The following is a 21168-nucleotide window of genomic DNA, read 5'->3' on the forward strand; positions in this document are numbered from 1 at the left end:
GTATCCAAATCAAACATAATTTGATAATAAATTTTGCAACCCATATGTTCAGTTACAAGACCTCATATGGGAACTTGAACCACAGTTTAAGAAACTAGAGTTTAGATTGCCTAAGGATGCAGATGGACAAGATGTCACTCTTAACCCCTCATTGTAATATTCATTCTCTCATTAATTGTCAACCAATCAGAGTTGATTACCACTCTCAGTAACATCCTCCCCCCACCTCCCACCCCACTTCCAAGGACATATAATCCGTGAACTGCTATCAGGAGGGTCTTTGGAATTTGAGAGTGCCACTGACTTATTTTTATTAAAATGGTGCCATTATTAACAAAATGACTTATTAGCCAGAAATTATTTCTCTTAAACTTTTTAACATCACAGTGGGCAAGTCATCTCACCTTTCTAAACCTTAATTTCCCCATATGTAAAATAGGAATAACAATTACTGTTGGAAGCTGTTTTGAGAGACAGAGACAGACAAAGACAGAGAAAGAGAGTGGGAGAGGGGTGGGAAAAGGAGTGAGACAGACAAAGACAGAAAAAAGAGAAAAGATAGATCAGATAAATAGATACATATACACAGACATAAATAAATAAATACATATGTGCCAAGCACTGTGTTAAGCACTGGGGATACAAAGATAAATGAATATGGTCCCTACCTCTAACTTTATATTCTAATAAAGGAACCTTACACCTAAGGAAATCAGAGTTCAAATACAACGGCATAGATCCACCTAAAACTAGGTGTTTCAGCTCTTTTGAAATGAATATCTATATGGGCAAGAAACAAGGGTTCTTACTTGGGGAAGGGGAAATGATAATACAAGTAGCCCAAAGCCAGGTGTAAAGAAATAATAGTTTCTACATCCTCCCAGGAGAGTGAGGAGAATCAATATTAAAATTCAGGAAGAAAAGAATCTTTGAAAAATTATACATGGATTATGTCCATGGACACTGTACTAGTAAAGTTTCAAGCTAGATTCGCCCCCCCCCCATTCTCTTCTATCACTGTGCTGTGTTTGGGATGGGAGAAATAAGCACAGGGGGCTATTTTGGATATTCCCAGGACAGATGAAGTCAGTAATGCTTGGGCTCCAAAATGAAGGGTTTTAAGTTCTAAGCCTGGCTTAACAACTAAAAAAGCAAGTCCCTCCATCTCTCTTCCTTCACTTTTACCAGCTTTAAAATGGTACATGTATCCCAAGAACTTTGAGCTAGAAGGGACTTTAAAGATCATTTAGTCCAATCTAATTTTTATTTTTTACAGATGAGAAAACATGTCCAGATTGAAATGACTTGTCCAAAGTCGTGTATATTAGTGGTAGAGCAGTGTCAATTCTATCCAGAGCTCATTCCATTGAAACTATAACAAGAAGTCTCCAGCTGTGGGGGAAGAGAGAACACACACAAAAAAATGGGTCTAATTTAATCATACATGGGGAGAGATCAGCTGTACATTGATTTTTAGAAATCCTTGAGAAAAGCACTCAACTTCTTTTCATTATCTTACAGAATATACCCCCTAGAAACTAAAGGACAAAAAAAATGATGAAGAAAACCCCAGTGAAGTATCATGGATAGATGCTGATTGAGAGATTTCTTTTCCCAGATCAGTAAGGCTCTAAGGTCAAATGAATCTGGACCTGATTTTGTGCTTGTGGAATTTCTGGTATGGGAAGATTCCCTGAAATGGTAAGTGAGGATCTTTGGGGATTGAATGAATAGAAAGAGGACATGGAGATTTGATAAGTAGAGGCAGTTCTAATGGTTCACTGTTTTTTCCCCTTCTTTTAGAGTTAAACTCAATTTGTAAGTAATATAGGCTTTTCTTGAAGCTGAGTGAATGGTACATATTTTACTTCATTCCTTCAACAAGAATATAATAAGCAGGTCCTGCTTAATAATGATAACAATTGTGATAAATATAGTGATGCAAAGATAAAAAAAATGAAATAATCCATGCCTCTAGAGAACTTCCAATCTATTAGGGATATGGTGACTATTAGATATGAGAGGAGCTAGATGTGCCTCTCCCTGAACTCAGTTGAATCAAGTTGTGTGATCCTGGGCAAGTCCCTTAAACTCTATATGCCTCAGTTTCCTCATCTGACAATGAGCTGGAAAAGGAAATGACAAACCATTCCATTTTCTTTGGCACAAAACTCCGAAGTTGTGAAGAGTGGTACACAACTGAACAAAAAAAAAAATGAAAAGGTAGTGTAGTAGAATCAACCTTGGCTTTGTAGTTGGAAAACTGGCTTTCTGACCATGGTCAAATGATTTTCAGAGCTACAGTTTCCCTCTCTACAAAAGGAGAGGATTGAACTAGGTGATTATAAAGGCCTTTTTCTGGTTTATTATTCTGTGGTTCTATGGTTAGCAAGGGAAAGTGATAGGTCATTTTTTTCCCCATAGCATAAATAGCTTAGGTGTTAAGGCTGTCTTCTGTCAGAGTGTAAATGTTTGTGAGTTAACCTGGATGGTGTATGAATGTATCAGGGAGTGAATATGCGCAACTGTAAATAAATAGTGGGTGTCTCTGGAAAAGCATGTAAGGGGAGATGATTAAAATGATGAGAGCAATTATCTGTGTGTGAAAGTGTGTTATGACTAAGTGTGTATGAATACATCTGGGTGTGTATGGGCAAAGGAGCTCTTGTGTGGCTATACAACTGTGTCTATCTATCCCTAGTGAGTATGTGTGCCAGATGGTACATGATGGTGGGGAGGAGGCTATAGAAGTGAGTATGTATATATGTACTGAGGAAGAGGGTAGATGTGTGTTCATCCAAGTAACCCCTTCTTCTCTTTCTACAGAGCTAGCTAGCTAGTTACAGACTGGATCACAACCATAGGGAGTTTTCAGAGCTCACACTGATTGTTTCCAAGTGCAAAGAGTGAAAAAACTGGTACTAAAGGGTCCACAACCTTTAAACAGTTTCCTACACACACACACACACACACACACACACACACACACACACACTTTTTTTCTTCCCAGAACTTCCACGACTGAATATCTCCCTGCCCCCCTCCCCATTTCCCTACTCCCTACTGCCCTTCCTCCTTCCCCAAGCCCCTCCAGGCTAATTACATAGAGGGCGGGGAAGATACCAGAAAGGATATCTCCCCTTTCTTTCCCCTGATTCCCCCTTAAAAAGATGCCAGGAAGCAGTCAAGGAATCAGACCACCTTAATAGGAGAGTAATCGCTGGGCTGGCAGCCTAGTCCCACCTCTCCTGCTCCTGCTCCTCCTCCTCTCCCGGAGCTGGGAGAGAGTGAGAAAGAGAGAGCCAGAGAGAGAGAGAGATTGGCAGGGTTGGCACTAGCTGTTGCCATGACAAGCATTTTCTGAAGAAAGATCTACCGTGAAGACCGTCCAGAGTTGGGGGGGCCACTAACTTCTCAGGACTAACCCTCTGGAAAGAGTAAGGGCCAACGAAACCCACCCCAATCTCCCCTCCACTCGTTTTCTTCCAGGGCTCCTCAGGACCTTCTCTCTTGGAGGTTCAGAGTAGGAGACCCAACCCACTCCCAGACCCAAACCGGGAAGGCGAGCAAGCAAACAAACATCTTTAGCAATTATTACTATATTAGGAGGGCCAGTGGGTGGTCCTCCCCACCCCACCTCTCCATTCTATGGAAACCCACAGGGAGATTCCCGCTTGCAGAAGTCTGGATTATTGCTAGGACGAGAGGTAGGCTTATGGAGAATGAATTGACGTGGGCTTTTCAAAGTTTGCTAGCTTCTTTGCTCTTCCCATCCCTCTTGACACACCCGGACTTTCCCTTCCTATCACACCTTGGGAGGGTCAGGGTTTGAGAGATTGTTTTGTTTGGGGTTTGGGGTGTGTGGGGGGGGGGAGAGATAATCGTTTGGTTTGGGGTGCAGAGATTTGTCCGGGCTTCTTTTCCCAGGCTCAGTTCGGAGGCTCTGAATGGTTGGTTTGTTTTTCTTATTCCCTTTCAGTTTAGGACAGGGCTGGGCCAAAGGGACAAGAGGAGGATCGGGGTGAGGTTGAAGAGCTGGGATAAGTCTCTGTTCTTGCAGTCCGGTGCTGGTGGGGGTAAGGGGATAAAGGGGAGGGGAGTAAAGCTTTTTGGAAAAATGCATATATTTCTCTTTCTTCTCCCCCGCCCCCCCAACTCCACTTTGGCTCGGGAATGAGACGCAGAATGGAAAACTGTTGCAAAAATATTTTCCGCGTCTGTTCCTTTTCTTGAAAGCCCCAAAGAGAGAGATGGAAAAAAATAACCCGGTGAGAAATCTTCAGCAGGGAGGAGGAGCCTCAGTGGGGACTGGAAAGGGGGTGCCGAGGGAGGTGGGTGGAAGCTGAAGGGGGGAGGAGTTAGGGGGTCGAGGGGATTGCAAATTGAATTTCTTTGGCTTTGCCTAGAAACCTCAGCAGTTTTCCCTCTGCTTCTTGCAAAACAGTCTCGGAGCCCTTCAGACTTTCAAGTCTATAATTAGCTGTGGAAAAAGCAGGGAGTTCCCTTGTACCGTTGTATGTGCGTGTGTGTGTGTGTGTGTGTGTGCTCGTGCGCGCGCGAGTGTGTGAGACTGTTGTTGAAAACCAACTGTAGGAGTGTATTCGAGGGGTGCAGCCCCACAGATTTGCTCCGGAATGGAAATGTGGAATGTGTGTATATTCCGTGCAAGTTGGAAAGTTCACGATTTTTCAGGGATAGATATTAAGGTTGAAGGAAGATGAAGCTGGAGACTAGTTGTCCCTTCGATTTTGGCTTGCGGGATCTTGGGGAGGGCCCCTGAAGTCTTGGGGGTGGGGTGGGGGAGTGCAGTGTTTTCCATATCAGGCTTGCTCAGGAGCTTAAGTTTTTCATATACACCCCACCCCCCTTCTCACTGTGGAGAACGACTCTTTTTGGTAGCTTTCTCGTCCTTCTCTAGAGGAGCTTTTCCAGAGGCGCTGATAGGAAGTGAGTAGGACGGGCGATGGTGTAGCCACACTGCAACGAAGAGTGAACTGTGTACTGGCCAAAGCCGATATATGTCTCCCTCCTGCACTTAAGTTACCTACGGTAACTTACAGGCGTGATGCGGACTGGGGAGGAGTGGGAGCAGCTATCAGATGGTGGGATAGGCAGACTTCCCGAGAGATACAGGCAGGGAATATAGAATCCCATTCAGTTACGCATCATCTGGTGGATAGAAGAGGGAGTCTCACAGAAACACTGATTCCCAACCCCTCCCCAATTCCTGCTCCTGCGCCGTTTCTACGCCAATCCGGCCCCCTTCCTCCACCCCTCCTACCACACTAACCAGATCTGGAAGAGTAGTGGCTAAGTTGGGCTGAGAGATCCGATGTGATGAGGGGCATTTGGACCTAGGACGTTGGTTAAGAAGGGCATTGAGTGTTGGATGATTGGAAGGAATACGTGGTGGGAGTAGCATGAGAATGTGCGCTGCCCACCTTGCAGAGGAGACAAAATACATGTTAGAGCTGGTTCGTGGGGTGTTGTGAGCCCCGGCTCTGGGGAAGCTGAAGGAAAGGTGGCCATGCAGGTTTGGAGGGTGAGGTTCAATTCTGATTGAAAAGGGGAGGACACTGAATAAGGATGCAATACCAGAAGAGTCAGAGGTGGGTGGTGGGGCGGGGGAAGGGGCAGGTGTGGTGGGGGAGGGAAGAGGGAGGAGGTGCCTTCAAGAGATGAGCTGCTGAGCAAGGTGCAGGTGAGTATGGGCAGGGATGATCAGGTGCCTGTTCCATGAGTTTTCTGCCGCAGGCTTGGGGGAGGGAGATTGAAAAAGTTGCCCCTCCTACTTCTGGTCAAGCTTGGTTTGTGTGAGAAGCAGTCTGGTCCTATGGGGTGTGAGTTAGCTGAGGACATGAGAGAGAGGACACATTAAAATGTCGTTAAGGAGAGCCCTTAAGATGGATGAAGGGGGCTGGAATGTGTATAGGAAGGGACATGAATATCTGATTCACTGGAAGGGTGGAAAGAAGAAAAGAATCTTCATATTGTGTTATCTATAATGAAAAGAGGGTACTGCATTGGGAGATAAGTTTGGGGTTCCAATTCTACCTTTACTATACTGTGGCCTTGGACAAATTGATAATTCCCTTTTCTGGCCTCAATTTCTGAATCTGTAAAATTAGGACTAGATTATCCTAAAAAGTCCCCTCTGCCTCAGTGACTATATTTTGAGGAGAGGGTAATTTGTTGTTAGATAACTATCCTCTTGATCTTATTTGATCTCTGTTGGAAGAAGTGGAGGAGTTCTGGAAAAGTGGGAATGAAGGGTTAGCACAGTTTCGGGCACATTTTGTTGTTCAGTGTTTCAGTCCCATCTAACTCTTTGTGATCCCATTTGGGGTTTTCTTAGCAGAGATACTGGAGAGGTTTGCCATTTCCTTCTCTAGTTCATTTTCCAGATGAGGAAACTGAGGCAAACATGATTAAGGGATTTGCCCTGAGTCACAGACATTGAATAAGTATTTGAGGCTGGATTTGAAATCAAGTCTTCCTGACTCCAGGTCTGTTGCTCTATCCAGTGTTCCACCTAACTGTCCTTTTTTGGAACATAGTAAAATCTTAATAAATATTCTTTATCTCTGTGTGTGTGTTTCTATCTAAAGACATACTCATCTTCTTTCTGAGAGAAACTGGGGAAACACTGTTTTTCTCACCTGTATTGCCCACTGGCCCCAACTGAAATGTCAGGGCCAAACCCACTAGTTCATCCCTCCAGAACTCTGTCATCATCTGAAAAAGCTGAGGGATCACAGTTAATCCTGGGAGGCATGCCAGTCTTTTCATGTGAGTAATCTGAGAAGAACCATGCAGGACCTACCTGAAAAAAGAAAAAAGTAAAGAAGAGAAAAAGGAAGGAATACAGGAAGGAAGGAAAGAAGGAGAGAGGGAAAGAAGGAGGGAGGGAGGGAAGGAAGGAAGAAAGGAAGGAAGGGAGGGAGGGAGAGAGGGAAGAAGGGAGGAAGAGAGAGGGAAGGAAGAAAGAAGGAAGAAAGAGAGGGAGGGAGGGATGGAGAGAAGGAAAGGAGGGAAGGAGGGATGGAGAGAAGGAAGGGAGGGAAGGAGGGATGGAGAAAAGGAAGGGAGGGAGGAAGGAAGGGAGGAAGGAAGGAAGGAAGGAAGGAAGGAATACTTTTTCTTTCTCCTGTCACAAAAGCCTGAAATTTCACCTTTAGAATCTTGGAAGAATTTCTGTCTTTGGTACCTTTTTTATGACATCTCACTAGAGAAAGACTTCCAGAATAGGAAGAAGTATGGGATGAAAGAGGCAGGGATATAGGAGAATAGACCTACAAACCCCAAGCTTGTATTCCAACTGAATGGAATCCAATCCTTGTCTCTCTGGGAAGAGAAAAAAGAAACTCAGTCCTAGAGTGGTTTGAGGGACAGGAGATAAATTCTTGGATAATAAATTTATCATGAAGAATTGTTGAGTTCCATGATAAGTGACTGCCTAGTTAGAGCTGAGTCAAACTGAAGAAGGGGTAGAGGGAGGCTTAGGGATAGTTCAAGTAAGAGGGATGGTAGAGGTTACAGACAGTGCCTTCATAATTAGAATATCATGGAAGGATCATCGACATCTCTATTATGTCCTGTGAAATAGGTTGGGGTAGGGTAAGGATGACCTAGAATCTTTCTAGTGCCTGTTAACTTCAGTCCAAATTCTCTTCATTCTGGGTCCTAAACTGGGGAAGTTGGGAGACAGCAGCCAAGCTGGCTTGTCTGTCCCACCAATAACTTGCCCTTCTTTATTGTCTCTTATTCTCCTTTGTCTTTAATCTGAATGCTGGCAAAGAAGGTGCTAGTAGCTGGAGAGTGGAGGTAGGAGGATAGACACTTTCTGGCTGTCTTCCCTTCCTCTATGCCATGAACTCGGCTGGTTTCCTAAATTCTTGGCAACTTGGACTGGCAGGGCTTCATTTATTTCCTTTGCTGTTTCCCATTCCTAACCCTGGTCTCAAGGTTTAATTGCAGGGTGCAAGGTTCTGAGCCCTTAATGAGTGGAAATATAAAAGACTGAGTTAGAAAGTAGAATTTAGTCATTTTTCAGTCTTGTCTGACTCCTGGTGACCCAATTTGGGGTTTTCTTACCAAAGTTACTGAAATGGTTTGCCATTTCCTTCTCCAGCTCATTTTACAGATGAGGAAACTCAAACAAATAGAATTTAAAAGGATTTGTCCAGGATCACACAGTTAGGAAGTGTCTGAGGCTAGAATTGTGTCTATTGTGTCACTTAATACTTGCAATCAAATCCCACTCCTGTTTTTTTACTACTTGTGTTATCATAAGCAAGTGACTGACATTTTCTAAGCCTCAATTTCCTTATCTCTAAAATGAGGGGGGTTGGATTAAATCCTTTACAGCTAAACCATATAAGCATATTATGGAGATTAAAGTTTAATGGGGGACACAGGAGCCTGTTCATCCCAGAGTAGCTCCTTTTCTGAATGAAGACTTTAATTCTAGAATGCATCTTCTGCATAATAAAGAAAGCCAATGTCTGCCCTTGCTAGCAACAATACAAGGGCTAATTGTATCTGAGAGTAGTGATCTTTGATTTTAGGAGAAAATCAACACAAAATCTGTCAAGGACAGGGCATAAAAAGCTAGATTTTATTTGCCAAGATGTGGGTTAAAAAAGTGAGGCACTAAGCTAGGATCATACTAAATATGGTTATGGGGATAGAGACAAGGAGGTGACTAGAATCAGAATCTTCTAATTAGAAAGATTCTTGAAATCATCTAACTTAATCCCTCTTCTGGCATCACCAGTCACTATTTTCCAGATGAAGACATTAAAATCCAGAGAGGGGAATCTATATGCAAAAAGCCAAACATGTAGTTAATAGTAGAATTGATAATAGAATTCAGCTCTCTTAGCCCTCAGTTCAATTCTCCCTCCATTAAATCACATTATCTTCCAGAGATCCCTGAGAAAAGAAGGTGGAATTTCCTCCCTTCCCCTTCCCCACTGTCTAGAGATGGGATGAAAGGGAGGATGTTTCTGTCCAGTTATTCAACTTGACTCAGGTCAGCACAGCTCTCAGCAGTCATGGAACTTTGCAGATTTCTCCCAGAATTGATATCCTGCCCCCACCTTCCTCTGCTCTCCTTTTCTCTTCAGTCTCTCACTTCCCTTATAATTCCTAAGTGCAGGTCAGTTTAGCCCACCTCGATATTCAGATCCAGGAAAGCCTTTTAGGTGCTTTAGTCACCCACTCCCCTTGACTTTTGGGACTCTGGACCTATGACCTGAAACTTCTATGCAGGGTCAGGCAGTATGAACTACTCTCCCTTCTGTGTTGCTCTGCAATCCCCTCTATTCAAGCCAGATTGTTCTCCCGTACCCCTTAAAAGTCCAAGACTTTCAGCAGGGCTCTGGGAGCTTGCACAGGTGGTTTGGGTCTCTAATTTGGGATAGGGAAGTGATAAACAGAGAAGGAAATAACAGAAATATTTATAGGTCACATTAATCATTTACAAAGTACTTTTATTTAGAGCAATCACATTTGACCATCCTAACAATGACCCTCCCAACCCCAGATGATAGATCAAACATTGATATTTCCAGATTACTTCAGGTAACTGAGACTCTAAAAAGCTAAAGGCCATGCAGGTAGGGAAAATCACAGCTAAGGCAAGCAGAGAAATTAGGACCCCCAAATCTTTGACTTCAAGTCCAGAACTTTTCAGTCATACAATATTAGGACAGAAATACCTTCTGTTTCTTCTGAACCCGAGGCATACCACTAAAGCAAATTATAGGAAAGATGATGGCAGCCAGTCTGTGGTCCAGTGGTTGGAGGAGGTGAATTCAAAGCCCTGCCCTCAAGTTCAATAGAATGTAAGCATTTTGACAGCAGGGACAACTAACTTTTATCTTTATATATTCAGTGTATATAGTAGGAACTTAATAAATGCTTCTTGACTGATTTGTGACCAGTAAAATGAGAAGGCTGGACTAGCTGGCTCTCGAGGTCCTTTCCAGCTCTATATTTGCCTACTGTTTTGCGCCTGACCAAACTGGAGTAAAGTCCTCCCATCCTGAAAATGGGATCACAATGGCAGAACAGGCCCATGGAGCTGATGGCCAAACAAACCTTGATGAGATCTCTGTTGTCCCTTTCCAGCCCTGAGACTGTGGTAGTCTATGAATGTTTCCCATTCAGCTTCCTCTCCCCTTTGTCTCCTTTTTCCTATATCCCTCCTGGGAACCATTCTTGTTCCATTGACTTATTTCCTCTGCAAGTATTGCAGCAGAAATTGCAGGGACTTCCTCCCTATTTATCTTACTCCAGGCCAGCCTGTAGAGTCCTGTTAGCCTGTATGAAGGTCTAATGGAGAAAAGCCCAGCCAGAAAGATCCAATCAGAACTAGAACTGAGAATGTGAAGAAACAGGCAGGGAGCCAGTCTGTTCTGGCCAGCATTGAATTAGCTCTGGGAATCCTGCAGCTCCATTTTATGTTCTGCCACAGTTTGTTAGAGGAACAACTGAGGTATCCCCTATACCTTTTCCTCTATTCTCTTTTTTCTTTCTGGCCTAGGTCCCCTCTCTCTTATCACTTCTTTGCTCTAGTTTCCAGTGTTTGGAACATATATACCAGGGAGTGCTTGGAGAATACTGGCAGGGCTGGATTTAAAAAGACCCCAGCATTCTTTGCCCTGAACTGATTCAAGGAGGCTCAGAATGAATGACAAAGAAAGGGGTTACAGGTGAGAAGGTTAGGGATTCTAGAGGGTGACCCCTAAACATAAGAAAGATGATTTTCAGTTCCAAGATAAATTGTTTTGCTTTATTTTAATAAAATATTTGTAAAGTGCTTTGCATGGTACCTGGCACATAGTAGATGCTGAATAATGTTCCTTTCTCATTTCTTCCCTTCTGACTCAGTCTGCTGAGGAACACCAAGTAGAAAATTTTTAGACTTCTAAGTAGTGGTGGTCCGTTATTAGGTGATTCCTCGTCATCTGAGTAGTAAGCTTTCTAAAAAAAACCAATTGCTACTTACATTCACTCTTAGTTTATTAGGGCTCAAACAATGACTAAGTGGGGTTGGTTGGGGCATATTGTTGGTCAATCATGGAGAGACAGAATGATTTAGGGTCTTCCCCTCCAAGACTGATTTTTTGTCTAGGTAAAAGAAGCCATTCTCTGAATCATTTCTTATCTAGACTTAATCTTTAATGTCTATTGCCTCGGTCAAACTGAGAGCTATTAAACACCTTAGCTTTCTAAGGCCAGGGTCTTCCACTATATCCAGGATCCTCTCCATGGCCATGGAGGAGAAAGTGAACAGGTGACTTTGCACAGCCCTCTCTTCTGAAAGTATAAATGCATACCATTGGAGACTACCAAGTAGCCAGATTCCTGTGTCAGAGATGAACAAGAGTGCCCACAATACTGTCTTAACCAATCCTGTGCTGGAAGCTAAAAACGGTACCCCAGATATTGTCTTGGCAGTGACAGAATACATATAATACCTGCCTATGACTCAAATCCAATCACCAAACTGTTCTCTTTTGCTCCTGGGGAGTTTCCCTGGTTCAAGTCTTCCTCTGATTGTTCACATCATTGTTAAGTTCCTAGGTCTCTTCCTTTATCTCTCTTCATTTCTGTCTCTAAAAATACACTGGGCCCAACATGACTCGAGGCTCTTTTCATTATGAACATGGTTATTGATCACTTAGTCATTCCCCAAATATCTTCCTGGGGCAGCTTAACAGAGAGAGAGCCATGAGAAAGAGAGTTAGGTTCCTCTCTAGTCTGAGGAGGAGTTAGAAAGGCTTTTAGAGGTGGAGGTCATATGAAATCTATCCGGAGAAGCACTGGGAATAGGAATGCTGGGAATGCACTCTTGATTTGCTCTATGATTTTGGACAAGAATCAACCTCCATCTTACTACAAACAGAAAAGATTAGGTAGGTAGACTTTTGATTCTCCATTCTGTCCTAATTTCTTTCCTTTCTCTCCTATCTTATTTCACCTCCCACACTCAATACAGAAGTTTAGTAATTTATATAAATTTCCTCTTTGATTTGATCATTACAAATAAATAAAATAAATTTATATAAAACTAGGTCTTCACAGCAACCCTCTGAGATGGACTTTGATAGTTACCAATTTTTAATTTATTTTTTACAGATGAAAGGATTGAGGCCCACAGAAATTATAGGACTTGCTGAAAGCAGAGCCTGATTTTAAATCTCCTAGCTCCAAATTCAGTCTCTTCTCTGCCTTTTAACCCTAACTTCCTCCTCAAGCCAAAACTCAAAACATTTAATCCACAGGCAGCTAGGAGTACTCATTCCACAGACCCAACTGTCCAGACAGGTGTAGGTTACCAAGCTGACATCAGTCATTGCCCATTACCTTTGCCCAGTATGATACCAGTCAGGAGAGAAATGACAGCAAGTTCCTTGCCAACAAGGAAGAGGTAGGTGCTAGAAAGTTGGCTTGGGAAGGGAGTAAGGGCTGAATTTGAGTATCCCTGTTCTCACTTGTCAGGGACGATTATTTTAAAATAATAAGATCATAGAATTTAGAGCTAAAGGGGCATTTAAGATCATTAGTCCTTTACCTCCATTTTTCAGATGGGAAAAATTAGGCTCAAAGAAAGGAAAATTTGTTCAAGATCAAAGAAGCAATGAATAGCAGGTTTTTTTTAACTCATTTCTTCTGACCCTCAGATCATCAGTGTTTTCCCACAATACCATTTTGCACCTATAACTGCAAGACCCTGAACTGGCACAGTGCAGAGATAGCTAAAGACAGGGAATGGTGTGGAGGTGAGGGAGACAAAGAGAAAAGATACGATATTGGGTCACTAATCTTAGAAACCTTACAATTTAAGTAAGCAGAGACAAAAGGTCCATGTTTAAATAACAAAAATATAAGACATATATGAAAACAGCCTAATGAGTTAAAGAGCCAGGGTAGTAGGATTTCAGAGAAGGGAGACATTTGATTTCACTTCCAGCTTGAGATGGCTCTCTAGAAACCCTTGCACACATTCCAAGGCAATCCCTCTCCACTTCCTGAGTATTTCTCTCAGGTAATAAACCCACTGAATGGACTCTCTCCCCTTCATGTTATTTTTGTTTATATTTTACATGCTAATATACATGATTGTTTCTCCTGATAAAAATGAATTCTCCCTTAATAAATGAGACTGCTCCATTTTTGTTTTCATTGTATTCCTAGCAACTAGCACAGTGCCTGGAACTGAATTAGTGCTTAATAAATGCTGGTTGATTGATTAGTCCTTGTCACTATCCTGGTTAGGGATTCCATCCCAAATCTCCTTTGGACTACTCAAAATAACTCTGTTTATTATTGGCTCTAATATCTTATAACTCTAAATCAGTCTGGGCTTCACTTTCTCCTTCTGCACTATGGGGGTAATCCTTTCTTCTCTCAAGAGTGGAATAAAGTTCAAATGGGATCTAGTTCCCAAGAGTACTTATTCACCTTGCTGCCTCTAAGTCCTGAGAGTGTTCTGTGTACAGAGCCTCATAGAAGCTGAGGGTGGGAGACATTGATGAAGGAATGGACAGAGACCCTGCACTCAAGGAACTTCAAATCTATTGGGATAAAAAGGCATTCATGAAAAGACATATGGGCAACATCTCAGCAAATCCATAGCTAAAAGTAGTAACGCTAACAAGCAGGAGATAGACAGCAGGTGGACTTGGATTTGTACCCCAATCTGAACAAATCAAACTCTGTCCCAAATTTTGGGCAAATCAGTGAAATGGGCCAGATCCTTTTATTTGTGCATTCCTACTTGCACTGAGTGGGGCATGAGATTCAAATGAGATCCCAGAATGAAGCTAAAAAAGATTAGTCCAATCTGTATCTGAACTGGAATTTCCCTACTGGAATCCCCTTTCCTCTACTCCTCTACCCCTCCATTCCCTCCAATGTAAACTTCTTGTGGGCAGGAACTGTTTTGTCTTTTGTCTTTGCATTCCCATAGAGCTTTATTAAGTCAATTGAATTGTCCCACCCTGGTCAGTGATGAGGGGGAAAGCATCAGACAGCTCCAGTTGTTGGAAATCTTCCCTTACATCCGGTCTAAATGTGTCTCTCTTCAATGTCTCTTGCTCCTGATTCTATCCTTGGAGGCAAGTAGAACAAATCTAATCCATTACTCTTTTTCTTAGTACTTCTTTGGATAGTTGAAGACAGATATCACATTCCCTCCAGGAGTTCTCTTCTCCTAAAGAGACTAACCATTCCCAATTCCTTCAACCCATCTTCAGATAACATGGCCTCTAGTCTTCTCACAACAGTTCCCTTCCTGTGGACTAATCTGTCAATATCCTTCATAAAAGCACAGGTGTAGATAATGGGTGTAAAATGTGTTATAATTATAAAGTTGCAATTATTTAGGAAACCTGAATCAGGTGGAATTAGTCTGAGAAGGCTTTCTGGAGGGGATGACCAAAACAAGAAAGGGACAGGGCCAACTGGAAAGAATGAAGAACCCTACTCAGTTGAAGAAATTCTGAACAGTGAGGAAGGTTCTGAGTTCATTGGGTTCATTTTTGGGGAAGTTCCTCCCCAGTCCCTGCCTCAAAGCCCTTTCTGCTTAAGGACTCTTGGGTTTTTGGTGGAGAAAGGAATTCAGTTCAAGTCAACAAACATTTATGAAACATGTGTGCTGAATTTTGAGGAGATACAGAAAATTCACTTAAAGTTGGGTCTTAACCTTCTAGAAGTTTACTCTTCTAATGGGAATGAAAACCGACACCTAATTAAAACCAGTAATTACATACTCAATTAGTTCATTTGATGGATGCAAAACAATGAATACACAATAATCCACAATGAGTACTTTAGATAGGAATTTGGCTTTGTCTAATTATTGGGAAAGGCTCTTGGGGCAACAAGCTCAAAAAAAGGAGGGAATTGGGCTTTTTATTTGGATGGATATGCTTTGTATTGAAAGGCTGAGGGAAGGTCTTTCAGGTTGTGGAGACCTGGGAAAACAAATCCAATTCAATTCTACAAGCATTTTTTATGCATCTACTTTGAGTTTGGTACTATGCCTGATACCAAGGATATAAAGAACTTAAATGAAAGTCCCTGATCTCAATGAGTTTCCATTCTTCCGCAAGATAAGGAGTGTGGGAAACCACTGGAAGTTTTCCTGGCCCTGGAAATGAGTTGAGAGAAATGAAATTTCTTCCTAATGAGTAAGGTCGCATGCACTGAACTAAGGAGATAGGATTCCTGAGTCCAGAGCTGCAAAACAAATTGGTTCAGACCTCGTTTGGGTTTGGATCCCAGAGGTCTGAGGGCCACCATTGCAGAATCCCAACCCAATGGCCACCCACTATAGTAGGGGCAATCTCTTCAAAGGTAGTTGTGGGGATGCTAGACAGCCGCCTGGCTTGCCTTTGGGCTCACAGCCTTTCTTCATCTCATTCCACAACAACCTGACAGACTGGAGGCCCGCCTGCCAGGCTCCTCCTCTTCTCCTCCCCCACCCTCACCTTTCTGCTGTTTTTCTCACCACTTCAGCCAGCGAACGCCCAACCGTTCAGAATCTATCTTTTCCTGACGCCGAGTTATTCCCTCAGTACCACCTCCCAAGATCCTGTTACTTGCTGATTTGCTGCTGGAAGATCAGATTTAGCAACAAAAGGAGAGGGAGGAGGAGGAAGGGATAACAATTGTGGGGAGGTGGGGAGGACGGAGAAAGGGAGGGAGGAGAGAAGTTATCTCATCACCTTGTTTGCTCATGCCCTGAGCTCCCTCCCTGGAGAACTGATGCTGAGAACACTGCCGGGAAATCTCCTGTTGATGGGGTGAGCTGGGCAGGGTGATGATAAATCATTTCCTTGAAGAAGCTGTTGCCCAAGGGTGTCATCCTGACTTTATGCCCCTGAACCCAGCTGCTAGCTGCCATTGGAATAAATCAATCCGACTGCTTGTAAACTGGAACCAATACCCTTGGGTGATACCCTAAAATAGATACTGGGAAGTAGCATGCTGACCACTTTGTCAATGTGCACGCACATGTGTGTATGTGTACATATATGCACATGTACATGTTTGTGTCTGTTTACGGATGCAGGTCCTTTCCTGCATAGAATTTAGACTCATGACAAGAGCTGAATTTTTATATTGGGCAGCTAGAAGATGTGGTGGATAAAGTGTTTCATTCATCTGGATTCCGGAAGACCTGAGTTCAAGTGTGACTGTGTGTCACTGGCTGTGTGATCCTGGACAAGCCATTATTTATTTATATATCTGTCCTCATTCCTCATCTGCAAAATGGGGATAATAAGAGCACTTCTCTCCTAGTATTGTTGTGATCCTAAAATGACATAAATATTTAAGAAGCTGTTTACTAATCTTAAGGTGCTATATAAATATTAGTTATTATTACTAATGTGATTATTCTTTGACATTTTACAATTGGGTTGAAGCCCAGAGGACACAGGTGAATAGTATGAGATAAGACTAGAAACATTAGGTTGTGCCAGATTATAAAGGGATTTGAAATGTTGGAGGGAGGGGACTTTCCTGAATACTAATCATGCATGTCTAGATCAAGTATTTATTCATTCAAAATGAGGCACAAGCAAGATTCATTGCTAGGGAGAAAATAGAAAGCAGAAACACAAAGGTTTTTATAATCTAGCTTTGACAATAAGAGTAGGATAGTAAACTGGATCTGTGTTTTCCTGGTATTAGGGAACTCTCTGGGCAGCTGGGTGGTGAAGTGGAAATACTGGCCCCGGAGTCAGGACCTGAATTCAAATCCACTCTTATATTTACTAACTATTGTGACTCTGGGCAAGGCACTTCATTGCCTCAGTTTTCTTATCTATAAAAAAGTCTGAAGAAGTGCCTATCTTCCTTGAACTCTTAAATTTTTGATATTACTGACCACCTTCTCAATATGAATATTCTCTCCTTCCTTGAATTCTGAAGCACACTGTGTTCTCCTATAATAGAGTCCTGGGCTTAAAATCATGAAATAGATTACTTTGAATATGCTACTTGACAATAGAAAAGACACCATCTGAGTCAGGACTTGCGCCTCGAATCTTAGCTCTGTACTATTATCTAGGGTCACACAGGTGGTCTTGGACAAGTCATTTATTTTGTCAGGGCTTTATGTTATGCCTTCTGCAAAATAAGCAGGTTGCATTTAACGATCTCTTAGGGCTTTGTGAGCTTTTGAGTTACTATTATCATGACTCCACCTTCCTCTTCTTCCCAAACCTCCATGTTCTGTTTCCCTTTAATCCTCTGATCTCTCAGCAGTCTTATTCACTTCTCCAGCTTCAACCACACAAATGACTACCAAATCTCTATCACTGAGGTTGACCTTTCTTGTGTTTTATAGACCAGTTGTCCAATGCATAGAGGTGCCTCCAGATTCTGGGGCTCAACCACATCCTTATAACTATAAGCATGATCTTTCTCCCAAATACTCTTTTCTAATTTTTTGTATTTCAGAGGAACTACCATGTTCAAAACCTTCATGGTATCTTTGAATCTTTCTTCTTCCTCCTTTCTTTTATTGAGTTACCAAGTCCAATCCAGTATTTCTCTTATTCTCTAGATTCTCATGACCCTCAGTCTAATACAGGCAATCAGTGAACACTCTTTAATACTAACTGCCTTCCCATGTCTCTCCTCCAATCTTTCCACATCACTTATAGGAATCCTCCTCATGAAAAGATCTGGTCATTTACTCATCAGCTTAATTTCCATGATGGTTCCTGTAATGTGTGCACATTGGATAAATTTCAAACTAGCATACAAGACCCTCCATAAAATGATTCAACCTTCCTTTTTTTTTTTTTTTTTTTTTGTAACCTGTGTAGTCTCTGTGATTCAGTCGAACTGAAGTACTTGCACTGGACTCCTATGTATACTTGACTTTCCCTTCTTCTACGCTTTTATCTATGCTGTTTCCTAAGCCTGGGCTATCTGTCTCCCTTCATCTACTGAATTTTTAGTCATCCTTTCAAATTCAGCTGAAATACCTCTTTCTTCAGTCAGTAATGGATTTTTCTCTCAGATTCCACTAACAGTTTCCTACCTATTTGGGTACTTAACATTATTCAATAATGAAAGCTGAAACTATCTTACCAATCTAGCACATTGTAATCTTTGGATAAACCTCTTTCCATCCCTGTGCCTCAGTTTTTCCTTCTGAAACATAGTGGAGAGGGAACAGGTTAAGTACATTAACTTTTTTGTGAAGAAGAATTTAAAAATACAAAGTGGCTTTTTAAAAAGTTTCATCAGTGCTTGCCATCTGGGGGAGGGGATGGAGGGAAGGAGGGGAAAAATCAGAACAGAGGTAAGTGCAAGGGATAATGTAAAAAATTACCCTGGCATGGGTTCTGTCAATAAAAAGTTATTTAAAAGAGAAAAAAAAAAGTTTCATCAGCTGACATAGAGCCTTTTTTCAAGGCTCTGGGAGCACGAAATACCCCAGTCAAAGCCTTATATTTAAACTGTGGGGGGAGGGGGATTATTCACTGTTGACTGGTTCCTCATCATTGTTTTCCTCTCTCAAACTTCTCTTTGATTACAGAGATCTTTGTGAGATTCTTCTGCCCTTATTCTCCTGAGTTTATGTCTGTGTCTGTGTCGGGAGTGTTTTATATGTGTTCAGTTTAAAAAAAAATTCTCAAAAAACAGCTAAGAATTGTTCAGGAAGGCAGAGAAAGAGATGGAGAGGCCAAATAACTGCCATCAGCTGTTGGGTAATTAGCAAGGTTGGGGTTAGAGATGAGAAAAAAATTCCTAGTGTAACGGCGGACTCTGGAATATATAGCACCAGCTCAATGCATTCTGGGTGTTTCAGAGTGATGCTCCACCATAGGCATGAGGAAGATACCCAGGAATGTCAGCTGAGTCAAAGTGAGATCATCATCTACAGAGGGACAACAGAAAACCGGGGGGTCTTGTAATAAATCCAGCCATTTTAGGAATGCAGGTAGTTATTCTGTAACAGTATGAAGGGCTAGGGCATTTGTTTTCAACTTTATTCTTTTACTAACATACTCATGATGTGTGACTCCCTACTGTCACTTGGACATGGTACTTTTAAAAACAGTAAAGGTTTGTGGATTTATTATGCAATACTTCCATTTTACTTATCCTTCAAAGGCTATGTGATCTCACTAATATGGTTACTCTTTCCATGACAGCCCATACAAGCCACTTCATCATGTGCACTCTTGTCTCCTTAAGCCCTCACTCAATTTGCCCTACCATTACCTTGATACCAGTGTGGAATTGATTGTGTGACATGGGAGATACTGGCATAGGACTGCCCAGCAAAGAGTGCCCTCATCAGAAAAAGTGCTGTGCTCTATGAGCAAAGTGAACTAGCTCAGAAGAAACACAAGATATGCAGTTAGAGAATCCTCCCCAAATGTCCATAGGGACTATTTCAATTCGACCTGTGGCAGAGCATTTCAAGCTCCTATTGGTCTGATCAGCCACAGTCAAACACATTAACTTGACTCTAACATTGTGATGTCATTTTGGTCCTCTTCAAGAACAAGGACAACAAGCAACGATGTAGCCCTCAATCTGTCTGTCTTATCTTTTGCTTTCACTATATGACTGATAACATTACATAGTTACTAGTGGGACTTAGTCTATGCATCTCTTTTCTTTTGCTATTGCTACATGACTGATCTACCTCCTTTTTGGAGGACAATGTTTCTTGGTTGGTGTTTTCTAAGCTACTTGTCACACTGAAGTAATTTTTGGCAATAAACTGTAGTCAGCTTCCATCCTCTGTATGTCTCCCCATTGTTCTTAGCATCATTAGCAACTGTGATTCTTCTGAGATTGTAGAATTTATGATTCACAGCCATATGGCATCCCACCTGAATTTCAACATGGTTTATCCCCACCTCCATTTCAACATGGTTTATCCTCAAACTCTTTTTGTAGAAGAGAGTTGGAAGTATAGTAATTTTAATGAGCTTTTTACATAAAAAAGTAATTTGGATTTATCAAAATCTTTGAACATTATTTCTAATGCTATTCCAGATTTCTCTTTCCTGTTCAATTTGGAGGCTGGCTCATTGTCCATATGCAGAACCTGTACAGAATATGTATAAAGATAGGCTAATTTCAGTGCGCTTCCCACCAATATATTACAATCAAGACAATTTCATTACTATTGCTCTCCCAAGACACTCCATCTGTCAAGTCTGAGCATTTTCATTGGTTGTATCCCATACCCACAATGCCTCTTGATTTCCCTGGCTTCCTTCAAGTCCCAGCAAAAATCCCACCATCGATCTTAATGTTAGTGCCTTCCTTCTGAGAGGATCTCCAATTTATTCTATAGATCAAAGCTTCTTAAACCATGGATTGCAAAATTATGGCTTATTATCAGTAAGTATTTAATTTGCATGCCTATTTTATATACCTATTTACTTGAGGGGTACATAAAAATTTCTCAGGTGAAAAGGTAAAATTTTCTAAGGTGTGAATGGAAGAAATTTAAGAAGTCCAGCTGTAGATAGAGAGATGGATGGATGGATGGATAGATAAAGATTTCATATTTATGTATAAATGGATATAGATAACTATTTTCATATCTATATAGGATAAATTGGAGATACTCTTATAGGGAATGCATATATATGCACAAAGCTATAGGTATATAGATATTTATATCTATCTTTATATATACATATACATATATGTAATATATATATATTGCTTATTTGAACATAGATATTTGCATATTAACTCCTCCATTAAACTGTGAACTTCTTGAGGGCAGTGATCATCTTTTGGTCTTTCTCTGTATCTCCAGTGCTTAGTACAGTGCCTGGTGTACAGCAGGTGCTCAATAAATGCTTGCTACTTGACAGGGGGCATTCTTCATCTAAATGATTTTCCTTTATAGATTGTTAGATTGTTCTCTCTTTAGTAGTTATAGATATCTTAGAGGAAACCCTATTCTAGCCCTATTCCAGAGCTTGAGGCCATCAGTACATTGTCTTCCAAAAATTATTCAGTAATTCAATTGTATCCAACTCTTTCTTACCCCATGCACCATGTCAGGTTCTTCTCTCCTCTACTATCTCTCAAAGTCTGCCCAAGCTCGTGTTTATTGTTTTCATGACAGTATCTATCCATCTCATCCTCGGCCTTTGC

The 21168-nt window shown here is 41.6% G+C and overlaps 1 protein-coding gene across 8 annotated transcripts in view; it reads left to right on the forward strand.

The window, feature by feature from the left end:
* The first annotated feature begins 3269 nt into the window (after nucleotides 1–3269).
* The window catches only part of ATP2B4 (ATPase plasma membrane Ca2+ transporting 4), a 93418-nt gene continuing 75519 nt past the window's right edge, over nucleotides 3270–21168 (forward strand). For 6 of the 8 annotated variants that reach the window (XR_004229344.1, XM_023504062.2, XM_023504060.2 and 3 more), the window contains exon 1: nucleotides 3270–3437. The gene's annotated coding sequence lies outside the window, so the exon portion shown is untranslated. The other 2 variants (XM_012550236.3, XM_023504061.2) reach the window with 2 other exon arrangements.

This window comes from Sarcophilus harrisii, chromosome 4, assembly GCF_902635505.1.
Source record: "Sarcophilus harrisii chromosome 4, mSarHar1.11, whole genome shotgun sequence".
Lineage (NCBI taxonomy): Eukaryota > Metazoa > Chordata > Mammalia > Dasyuromorphia > Dasyuridae > Sarcophilus > Sarcophilus harrisii.